The sequence below is a fragment of the Pinus tabuliformis genome, chromosome 2_2, assembly GCF_031772625.1.
Source record: "Pinus tabuliformis cultivar Carrire ecotype Pingquan chromosome 2_2, CPIR1, whole genome shotgun sequence".
NCBI classification, from domain to species: domain Eukaryota; kingdom Viridiplantae; phylum Streptophyta; class Pinopsida; order Pinales; family Pinaceae; genus Pinus; species Pinus tabuliformis.
Window position 1 is genome coordinate 1,172,041,856 of NC_142300.1, and position 10,252 is coordinate 1,172,052,107.

Here is a 10,252-nt window from a genome sequence, read left to right on the forward strand (position 1 = left end):
CTTCAATTAACAATAGCAAACAAAGTTTTTTAGGTCCTACCTTTGGTCCAACGCAAGCTTGTGGATGCCCTCGCTCCTTTGATCCAAATGAGCTCCTTTTCGCGAATCTGCAAACACAAACAAGGCAAACACATTAAATAGCACCTGAAAAACCAATTGCATAAAACATATTTAACATGAAAGTCAAGGAGTCCATGAAACAAATAACATAAGATACTTATTGAGAAAAATGAGTTTGATTGTATTAATTCAAAAGAAGAAGAACCTTACAACCTTTGCCTTGATGTTGTACAAGCTCCTCCCAGGGTCCAACAAGATGTCTCCTCTACTTTGACAAGTTTCACTCACTCTCCAATGGAACCAAGAGGTATGTGATCTCTCCTCTCAAGATCAACCAAAGAGTCTCAATTTCACCAGCATTTACCCTCAAAATGTTCAGCTTCTAACCTCTCTAGTCCTCACCCCAATGCCTATATTTATAGTGCAATGGAGGGAAGTTACTAGGTCCTCCTTCAAAGGGATAAAGCCCTCCTTCAAAGGGATAGCTCCTTTAGTCAAGGGATTAGCTCCTTCTCTTTTGGGATGCATGAACCACCTCAGAGCGAACAATCCACGTCAAAATTCCTTCTAGAAAACTCTAGAATTAACCCAAAGTGAGTTTTTTAAGATAAAAATTGCGCCTTTTGACTTTCACAGGGGTCCGCACCTGCACCGTTAGGAACAGAGCGGGTAGGTATGCAGCTCTTGTACACAGAAGGTGCGGGACCGCAGGTGACCATGGGAGAAAGTGCGAAACTAGAGTTACATTGATTTTTAATGTCTTTCTCCCACTTCCAAAGCTTGATTTGAAGAGCTGAGGTTCTAGACTTGTTTAGGAGGACAGTACAAGTGATGATAGACCCATACTGACTGCAAATAATCATGGTGACGATATTTTTGTGTAATAGATTGCCCCCTAAAGTGAAAATTCTGTAGTAGATGAGGATTTCATTTATCATATAGGAAGAGTGAAGTACTTTATCATTTCGAGGATTATCTTGTGGAGAGCCCAGTCGGAACCTGTAAAAAAATTCAATGCAAGATATATATATGAGATCATATCATCGCTGAGGTAGGCATTCCCATACTCAGATCAAAACTAACTAGAAACCTATCTACTGCTCTGAAATAGGAATGATCTTGTAAAACATCATAAGTATAGACTCGTGTGAACACAGTATGGATGCAGCCATCTTTTATGAATAGTCCACAACATAATGAGTACAAAATTCCTCGCAGCCTGGATGGTGGAAACTAGATCCAGGGTCTTCATTTCTACTTCCTGAAACAGTACGATTCTATCCATGCGAATAAATGTGTTGATGTCGAACATGGTAGAAACCACTTGATTACCAGTCAATGATGTAAATTGTTTAACAAGTGTGAGAGAAACCACCAGTGATGTCAATGGCTCTCAAAGTACCCAGTACAATCCATGAGATGTGAGTAAATGTGTTGATGTCGAACATATCATGGAATCCCTTGATCGAAATTCAATGATGTAAACGGTCGTCAAAGGCGAGAAACCTGCCATTGAGGCATGCAGATCCCAAGGTACTGACGATCTCTAGATCATCTTTCTAGATAATGAGCTGAAGTCGATAGAAAGCGATTCGTTGCAGGCAAGCCCACAACACGAAATCATAGATCAAGTTGAAGAAATTTTGTTGCAAGGACTGACTCAGGGATGGTCAAGATGGATGATAGATATTTTGCAAATGAATGGCTTATTGGTAGTGACCTCTTGAACACATAACGACACGACAGATGGCTTGGTGACAATTGACCCAAAGTTAATACCCAGAAACCGGCTGAAGACTTTCAATGTGGTTTGATCAACTGTTAGGCAAAGGATTTCCCAACCCAGGTGAATAAAAGTGTCGTGTTCAAGAGGGGTTGCAAAGTATGACAAACAGACTCATTTTCCTCTCTTTTCTCCCACCATTTCTGGCAAGTACTTCTTTATTTTTGACAAGCTTGAGGAGGATAACATTTGCCTGATTATAAGCTCATCCTTCGGATGAGTCCAACTTAGTTTAAATTCGAACCCTAAGAAGGAGTGGCTCGTTCCTTTTTTTAATTGAACAGGTCCTTTACTGTGAAATTTTAACGAGTCCAGTATAGGAGAAACTCGGCGTTTTTCAATTTTAGAGAGTCTGAAGAAACTTAAGAAAACTCTAGGGTTGACCTTTTTCGTAAATTTGTGTCTCCCAAGCCCGAAAAAGTATAAAATAATACTTGAGAGAACTGCTTGATCTTTTACGACCAAGGAGTACTTTTCATTATTAGTGTTACTGACCCGAAAAGGTAAAAAAGCGATCAATGACACGTCGTTTTATAACCAATATCGAATTTGAAACGACAAAAATCCGGCAATCTTTTCATGTTTTTACGGTCGGAAAAGAGCTATAAGTGGACCGTCTTTTAATTCCGTTTTAACGAGTGTAAAGAAACACTTGGCAATCTTTTCATGTTTTAGGAGTCAGAAAAGGGCTTAAAGATGACTCTACTTGTTGAAAATGATAGATTTCTCCTGAATAATCCTGTATTCTGCACAAAGACACAAACATTACTCATACCTGTTTGAAATGGATAAAAGCATTGCAAAATACCTTTTCAAAGTGAAACATAAACAAATTTGCGATTTATTTACTCAAACAACTTATAAAAAGGGCCTTTGTCAATTCATTTTTACCGTTCGAGTTTGGGTGAGAAAATAGTGCTTTTGCTTAGAAAGCTTCCCGTGAAGATTGTGGAAAATCCAACCATCGGAATCAAGCGCCGTCTTCTCCAGGTAATCCACATCACCTTACTCTTCATTTTCAACCGTTTAGTTTTTTGATTTAGCCCCTCATTTTGTTTTTTGGGAGAGTTTTTAGGCGCAAAACCCACGCGCGGGGGTCCGCAGGTTTACCATTGCGGACCTGCGGACCTCGACTTTTTCTCCATTGGGAAAAAGCTCGGGGTCCGCACCTTCCGTGTAGACAAAGTGCGGACCCACGCACTGTGTCTAACGTGGAGGGTGCGTACCCCGCAGCAAGGGTTTTGAGCCTAAAATTCCTCAAAAATGGACCAATCAAAATGTTTTCTAGCAATCTAATTAATCTTTATACTTGATGCAGAGAATATATCATGCTAGATTGGCGATAACGGGAGCATGAGGACGTGGATATCGCCGCATGGAATCATCAGCCTTCACTTAATGCTTTGAGGGCATGCAGACTGTACAAATTCTAGACCATTCCTGGCATGAGGGCTCGGGTAGATTTTTTACAGTGGCTGGTTGACAGGTGGAGCATACAGGACCAGTGCTTTTTCATTGGCGGACACTGGCTCGAAATCGAGCTGGATGACATTTATTTCTTGACTGGTTTGCCTAAGAGAGGCGAGGAATTGACTCTATTCGGGACTAGGCCAGGTGGCCAGTCTGTCGATAGCCTCTGGCTAGAGTACTGCAACAGCCAGGCTAAAGACAAAGGGATAGACATAAAGACCATATCCCATCTTGAGCTCATGGTGATTGCGTTTACTGTCACCAGACTTTGCAGAGCTACCGCATTACATGTTGCCACCGGATCCCAGATGCGTATGGCAGTTGATTGCTTTCAAGGCACCATCTTCAACTGGTGCAATGCTGTGCTGGCCAATGTGAAAGGCCAACTGACCAGGGCCAAGAGTGGACGACTAAAGACCTTTGGTTATGGGGCTTTGGTCATGAGTTTTGGCCTAGAGAGGGTTCCTATGCTGATCCCACAACATCTTACTGTTGGAGCTGGGCTTCCTCGAGAGCCCAAACTGATGCGATGGGTCGCAGTCATGACCCGTCACCCGGATGAGAGGACAGAGGTTGCTCGGTTCAAACCTGAGTATTTCCAATGGTTGGAAAACCAGGTCTTTTGCATTTAGGATTTCCCTTACGCTGGGATAGATTTTCGTGGTGACCCAGACATGGCTCTTCCACCAAGAGAGCAGTGGGACGAGTCAGGTAAAATCCTTTTCAACTTTCCCTATTTAAATTTTTTTTATATTTTTCATCGTCTCAAAATTGATAGTAAAAATTTCAAATGCAGATGTGGGTCCACAGCGACCAGCCGCTCTCCGGCCTTTCGAGAGAAGGCAACCAGTTGCACCCGCGCCAGCCCCACAGGACGAATCAGCAGAGGTTTTGGCCGAGTTGGAGAGTCATCTTGAGCGCTTGACAGGAGATATTCCTGAGACTACTATCGACGAAATTCCTCATCGACTTCAGCGCTATGTGATTGGAGTCCCGGGACCTTTTAGAAGGTTCCTTTGCAAGGTGGCTCGGGCAGTGGTTTCTTATAGAGATCATCACCAGTGATAGGATGATCGCCTTTCGTGGGCACATGTGACATTTTTGTTTTTTGTACTTATCATTTTTGCCGATCATAAGGTGTTTTTCAACCTATGATCGAAGACGATGTATTTTTTGACACACTCCTATATATATATCACTATTACCGGCTTATCTTGTTAAACATGTGTGATGAAATGTTTTTAAATTTACATGTATGATTATTGCAAATGTCTACTTAACATTCGAGAAGCAATTGCATCTGCTAATGTATTTAAAGATCTTGGAATATGCTGATATTCAATATAATCAAACTCACGTTCCAAGAGACGCACTCTCAAAAACAATCTCAGTAACACTGGATTTCTAATGGCATACACTCTATTAAGCTGTAATACAACGAGTTCAGAATCTAACCTCACTATCAAACTCCGAATCCCAAATGAAATAGATTCAGATAATAACTCAATCACTGCACTATACTCGGCAATGTTGTTTGTTGTTTGACCGAGGCTTACCCCATGCATAGAAACTAACTCGTCAGAGGGCGAATAGATAACCCAAGCTGCGGAAGAAATGTTCCGTGTACTACGACAAGCACCATCAGCAAATCCAATGTATGTTTGGAGAGGCATCGACATCTGCAATATCAAGAGTAAAACCAAGATAAGCCAGAATAATGACGAAAAACACTCTCTAAGCTAAGCACACTTTTTAAACTAAAACACACTTGCTAGAAAGAAAAACTAACCTAACTAAAAATCTCCATACCCATTCTTTTAAGCATAGTACATCTTCAAGTAAAGGCCATTTCTGGGTTTACCTAAAGAGTCCCCATCAAATTTTACCAATTCATAAGCCCCTTTTGCTAGCTTTCGCTTGACAACATAGGGCCCATGCCACATAGGAACGAATTTTCCAGCACCTAACTTATCATTAGCTTGATCATACAATAACACTAGGTCTCCTTCCGAAAAATTTCGAGGGGTCACATTTCGATCATACTGAGCTTTCATACGTTTTGCGTGAGTCTCGATTGCCAATGCAGCATCACGTCAATTCTCATCTAATTGAGCTAAGTATAATAAACTCTTTTCCTCTTAGGAAGTAGCTGGAAGTAACTCGATGGCCATTTGCAGTGACAGGATTTCGCATTCAATGGGTAGCACAGCTTCTAAACCATAAACTAGTTGGAAAGGAGTGAACCCTGTTGATGTTTTCACTGAGGTTCGGCACGCCCAAAGCGCTGAAAATAGCATGTTGTGCCAATTCGACCGATGAATTCCAATGATTTGTCGGATCATGATAACTAAAACTTTGTTGATGGACTCAACCAGACCATTAGCTTCTGGATAATAAGGAGTTGAGCTATCGTGACGCAAGCCAAGCTGGCCTGTAAGTTCTGTCATCATAACGTTTCGAAAATGGCGCCCATGATCAGTGATTATCGCTTGTGGGACACCAAACCTAGCAATTATATGATTGAACACGAAAATTGCAGTTGTCTTGCCGTCTGCTTCGAATGTAGGCATCGCCTCGGCCCACTTAGTAAAATAATCTACCGCTAGGATGATATATGCATGCCCCCCGGCCGAGTGAGGGTTACATGTAATAAAATCGATACCCCTTTTGGCAAAAGGACCAACGGCAACTATAGGGTGGAGAGGAGCAGGTGGAGCGCGCATCTTTCGATCAAACACTTGACAGTTGTGGCATTTTTGGACCGCAGTAATACAATCTTTAAATAAGGATGGCCAGAAGTAGCCAGCGCGCAATATCTTTTGGGCTGTGGCATACCCAGACATATGACCGCCACATGCCCCAGAGTGACAGTCATTTAGAACCCTTTCAGCTTCTTCGTGAGTTAAGCAACGTCGAAAAATAGAGTCCGCCCCACGACGATAAAGAGTATCTCCAATAATTTTGAATTGTTGGGAGTGGAACCGAATTTTTCGACGTTCCGACCTTGAAATTTCTGGCCGAAAGGATTGGGTCTGGAGATAGACGATGATATCCCCATACCACGGATCCAAAGTACTGATTAGAAACAAGGATTCGTCCGCAATGGGCTCCTCCGCCACAGTTTCCGTGTCAGCACGCGGGAAGTCACACATTAACTCCGCGAAAACTAAAGATTTCTTAGACTTGGATTTCTCAAATTCCAAATCGAACTCCTGCAGGATAACGATCCATTTAGAGTACTTGCCCCCTAGCAATTGTTTGGTCAAAATGTAGATCATAGGGTTGCAATCCGAAATTACCGTAGTTTTACGTAGTAAAATGTAGTGACGAAAACGTTGGACAGCTTGAACGGCTCCCAATGCCAATTTCTCCACATGTGATTATTTTAGCTTGGTTGGATTTAACGTGCGACTAAGGTAATATATCACATGTTCCGTTCCGAATTCATCTTCCTGAACTAATACCATTCCAATGGTGGAATGGTTGGCGGCGAGGTACAAAAAGTAATCCTGGTTGTAGTTGGGAGGATGGAACAACGGTGCATGGGTTAACACGTGTTTGAGTGCATCAAAAGACTTCTGAGCTATCTCATCCCAAGAAAATTGAGTATTTTGTTTCAACAACCGTGTAAAACCCTTTGTAACCTCGGCGTAGTTAGGAATGAATCGTCGTAAAAAGTTTGCTTTCCCCTGTAAACTTTGGAGTTGGCGAAGACTCGAAGGAGGAGGCAAATTGATAATAGCTTCGACCTTCAAGGGATCAACGCGAATGCCGGCTTTCGAAACTACAAATCCCAGCAATCGACCCGTTTCAATAAAGAAGACACATTTGTGTGGGTTCAACTGAATACGATAATGCCTACACCTCATAAAGATTGCTCGTAAGTGGACGAGGTGATCAGATCGATGTAGTGAATGAGCACGCAAGTCATCGAGATAGGGTTGCACAATGTGCTTGATGTCATGAAACGCATAAGACATCGGCCCTCTGAAAAGTTGCTCCGGCATTCTTAAGCCCAAAAGGTAATTTGCAATAAGAAAATGTCCCCCATGGACAAATAAAAGCCGTTTTTGGTTGATCGGCAGGTAGAATGTTGATTTGATTGTATCCGGAAAAATCGTCCATAAAGGAAAATATCTCACTACTGGCACAATCATCAATGATTTGATCGATATAGGGAGTTGGGTAATTGTCCTTTGGACAGGCTCGATTAATGTCCCTATAATCGATACATATTCTTATTGTTCCCTGTTTTTTGTTAACTGGAACAATATTCGATACCCAATCCATTAGTGGGATCAGATAAATGAAACCTGCTTTCAACAGTTTTTCAACTTCTGCTTTAATTGCAGCAGCTTTTCGTGGGTGAATCTAACGCAAACGTTGCCGGAGGGGTTTAGCGTTCGGGTAAGTTTTGATCTCTTGAACAACAATTGCGGGATCAATTCCTGGCATTTCCTCATAGGACCAGGCAAACACGTCACGGAATTCTTGAAATAGGGCCTTATATAATTGAATTTCGTCATCTGTACACGAGGCACCTATATGAATGTTCTCAACAATTCCAGGCTTAACCGAAATGTCAATGGGAATAGTTCGAGAGATGTTTCCCAAATTTAACTCTGAATCAGGATCTTTCATTGGATTCTGAGGTTCCTTGACATATTCGGTCGTAAAGACTGATGAGAAATTATTTTCAAAACGATCATCCTCAGGTAAAAACGAAGATCTGTGATGGAGATCTTCCCATGGTAAATCATCTAGACATAGGATTTCACGAATTTGCTCATTAGAGTGAACAAGTTTAGAAAACGTAGTTAAATCCGAGGTTGATGTGAAAAGTGATTCCTCAGGGACCACATTCATTAAGTCTTTTTCAGTTGAACACGGGTCGGCAAAAGACTGCACAGCTTCATAGGCCATTTCATATGGACTCAAAGGCATGGAATTACCAAATGAGTCTATTTCAGATTCAGAAGGAACGATCCAAGGATCGTCATAAAAAATAGTGTCTGATGTAATCGTATGAATAGTTGCAAATGAATATGATGCGTTTATTGGAGGAAAAGGAAAAGTTCCCAGTAAACCGGCATCTTTAACTAATCCTACTCCAACATCCTTATATGGGATAGTCGTTTTACCAACATGTTGAATACTCTCCGAAGAGGCTGGGTTAGAGGAAAAGTAAGCCAACTGGTCTATTGTTACGATCATTCCATTATGTGGAAATTTTATGACTCTAAAGACCGATGAAACGACCGCTGTCATAGCGTAAGACCAACTTCGACCCAAGAGAAGGTTGTAGTCTAGAGGGGCATCAACCACCTCCACATCTAGACTAACGGTTTTTCCTTCAACCCCTATAGGCAAATCCTATAGAATGCCAAAAGGATGAAACCCACGGCCATCAAAGGCCTTAAGAATCGTTGGGGATTGATTTAGTGAAGGAGAACCAAGCGATCTCCAACACTGTATCGACATAATACACATTGAGGCTCCCTCATCAATTACAGTCCGATGAATAGGCCTGTTTTTTACTATCACTGGAATCTGGAAAGCCATTTGATGAGGCAAACACGGTGTACTATTTTCTAGATCAAAGATTATTAGGTTCGGGTCCTGAACATCAACAGCTCCTATAGCCGACAAAAGTAATTTGCGTTGTGCTAGGCATGATTGCAGCACTTCCAAAGCCGACATTGCTGAAGGTGAAACAGCTAAATCCTCAACAATGTTATAATTCTGAGCCGCTCTCGCATGTGGATTGAAAGCTGACCTTCGAAGTACACCCTTGGCGGGCGGTTTGATTACTAAGTCTGGATTAGGTTTCTCGATCTGTAGTGGATCGGAACCGGGAGCTGAGGTTGATGGATTAGAATGAGAAGATTCTGCTTCTTTGCCATCAACAGGACTTTTACTACCATAATCTTGCGATCGAGTCGCAATCCTTACATGGGACATCATCAATATGGGTTCTTCATTGGCACTCGAGGAAGAACCTATCATCTTGCTATCTTGATTTGGAAATGGATCCTTCAAAACAACAGGAGTTTGGGAACCTTTGACGATTTTCGCAACCTCTGCTCGATGAGGGCAGTCTCTTGTGAAATGTTCTTCATCACAAATGAGACACGGATAACGAGGTTTGCGCTTTTCATCATTGGATTCCGCCTTTTCAGGTTTCTCCTTTGAACTTTTGTTCGTTTTATTCTTCTTCTTTCCTTTCTTCTTCCCGCCGGATTTTGATTTAGCTGTAGATGATTCTACAACGTGAACATCGACGGAAATCTCTGCAGAAGAATCTCCTGTCGGGGAATCAGGCAAGGTTATGATAGGAGAAGAATTCTTGGAAGACTTCTTCTTACTTTTAGTGTTAACTGTACCAATCATACCGTCAGCGGCATGAGATCCCGAAGGAGCTGGAGTGATTTGATTCAACTTGGGAAGATCGGGGATCTTTTTGTGTAACGTACCTGACTGAGTATAGACCAAGTCAAGGTACTGTGCTTGAGCAATCACTTGCTCCTCAGTAACAACTCCGGCTTTAGCAACATCTTCAGTGATCCTTGGCAACAAAGATTTTACAAACCACTCAGCCAAGATTTGATCCGGAATGAATACCTTCACTAAACGTCGTCGACGTCTCCACTCACGAATATGATCTGAAATATACGTGGATTTCGATTGTTTTAGTGAAGTTAACAATTTCGTGCCATTGTCATATCGAACTAGCAACTGGAAATGAGTTAAAAACGAGGTAGCTAACTGACTAAAATTATAAAAAGTGCCTCGCGGTAACTCAATGTACCACTTGGTCGCGAGACCAATCAGAGTGCGCTGGAAAAGTCTAAGATGGATCGAATCATCTGTGATGGAGTTAGACGCACACTAGAGGTGGTAAGTCATCACATGGTTCGACAGGTCCTCTCCAGATTTACC